The sequence below is a fragment of the Haplochromis burtoni genome, unplaced genomic scaffold, assembly GCF_018398535.1.
Source record: "Haplochromis burtoni strain Fernald_Lab_line unplaced genomic scaffold, NCSU_Asbu1 Contig_54, whole genome shotgun sequence".
NCBI lineage: Eukaryota > Metazoa > Chordata > Actinopteri > Cichliformes > Cichlidae > Haplochromis > Haplochromis burtoni.
Genome location: NW_024582415.1, coordinates 836,742 through 839,054, shown reverse-complemented (window position 1 = coordinate 839,054; position 2,313 = coordinate 836,742).

Sequence of the window (2,313 nt, the reverse complement as noted above, 5' to 3'; positions counted from 1 at the left end):
AAGTTGAATTTGATTGTCTGTCTGAGCTGTGGAGTTATGCTGTGGCTATTTGCAGGTCAGGTCTTACTCTGACCAGTGTATTAAACGGTCTGCATTAAACATATTTTGGTCAAGATGTGGTCTTCAAATTCAAAACGGAGACTTCTGATAATAAATGAATTTTCTGTCTGTGTTAACGTTTTGTTTTTGGAACACTGACTTGTTCAAACACTGTTTGCAGAACATGTAATCTTGCTTAGATAAAAAGCAGAGTGTTTTGCTGTGTCCCATGTCCTTATTGTTTTATCTATCCGAGTGGAAGTGCGTTTATCAGGGTGAATGTGGTGGCAGGAAAACATTGTATACACTCACTGAAAATCAGTAGTCCTGCTGTAAATATAATTATCTTGGATCAGCATACTTTTGCGATATGTGACTGCTTTCTTCCTGCAGGAAGTTGGGCCGATCTGGCGCCTCCTTCACTTGGTGTAGGAAATGTAACTTTAAAGAAATGTTAAAATGGTGTAGCCATGCAGCTTGGCTTAAAGTGGAGTTGTTATGCTCAGTTTCATATTTCGTTCTTGGACTCCTACTTGAGCAGCTTTGTATGATTTACATTTTAAAATAATCCTCATATCTTTTAGGACGCATTGGCGTAGGCCCCAAAAAATAAAGCAATCAGTTTTAACTCCTTCATTTTAATTTCTATATTTATTTTAATTGGCTCCCTCTTTGTGTGTCACCAGCGTCACACAGAGCCAAGACCAGTGAGCAATTTAAAAGCCTGACACTTATTCACACTCAGTGTATTATCTTAAGTTTAATATGAAGAGCAACCATTGTAGCGGTATACATGACAGAAAATAATGAGGGCATTAGTTCCACTTCATTGTAAATTAAGCATCAATGAGCCCTTTTAATCAAAGGTTAGTCCAAGTGATAAACAAACAAGCAAGTATATGTTGCATTTCCTTAATATTACAGCATTATAGAGCACATAAGAATCAATTTACTTATGTAGCCTAATCGTTTCTACACTGCGTCGAAAATTAGCAGCAAGCTTGTGTGCGCTGTTGTACGAGTTCAAAAAGAAGCACATGAACGCACCACGAGAGGTGCGTCTCAGGGCGCCGCTGAGGTGAGAAAAACAGCATGAGTTGATGAAGTCTGGCCGCACAGCCCTGAAAATGTGGACGGAGATGAAAAACAAAAGCAGCGCTCTAACCAATAACGGAAATAGTTCAAAGGTGAGAAGGAAGCGCTTTTTGTGTGTTTTGTGAGCGACAATGTACCAAAAACAAGTCTGTCGGGCTCTGTCTGACGACGGTTACACGGTACTGATTTACGTGTTTATAAGCGGGCTTGTTTGATTGTTTTTACTGGGAGCGTAACCTGTTCCTGTTCTGTTCTGTTTGGCTGTAAGTAGATTCACACGCTCAAGCGTTGCTCTGGCGCACACGTTTTACATTTTCTTGGACATTCTCTTACCTTTGTGCCTGTCGATGCCCCCCAAACGCTCCGATTTTTCACCTTAAACTTCCTGCAGCAAGTTCCTACATCTGCTGTAACACACGTTAGATGTACACGTTTTTAACAAAGAAGGCGAGTTAAAAGTGTGTGTGTGTAGGCAGCACTCTTGTGTTCAAACCCGAATGTTTTGCTTGCACTTTCAGATGGTCGACCGAGATCTCGGGGAGCAGTTGTCACATGCGGTGCAGCAGAGCAATGGTAGGTCTTATCTCTTCCTTGAGGTTTTCTCATACCTGTCTTCTTCCTCTTGGGTTGCAATCGTAAGTTCACCAGAAGAGTCCCAAGATAACAGAATGAAAGAGATGCTGCAATATTTTGTAGTGTTTTCATTTTAGGCACGGTATTATGCGTGGATAGTAACTCCACCAAAAAGTGCCTTAACTACCTGAAACTCGATGAAAGAATCCAACAAATTCACTTCAGGTGAATTCCATTCAGTCCATTCTATTTATAGGGAGCAAAAAAACAACATGGCACAGTTTCAGTGACGCCCAATAGTCTCTGCTCAACACGAACGCATAGCAATAACTTGCACAAAAATGCAAATTATTTACTGTGTTATGCAACAACTGTGGGTATGGATTACACGAAAGGGGTGTTTCTGATTTTAATGGAGACAGTGTGGATCAACCAACTGCTTCTGGAACTGTTCATGTAGTAAAAAAGTGTGCTCACTGAGAAGGAAGCATGTGTATTGCAGCAGCGTGAGCACTGTGCAGATTTGAATCTTTAACTGACACAGTTTCACCAGCATCACAGCAAAAGCTGCTTGGGAATAAAATTGTTGAATCCCGATCAGAGTAT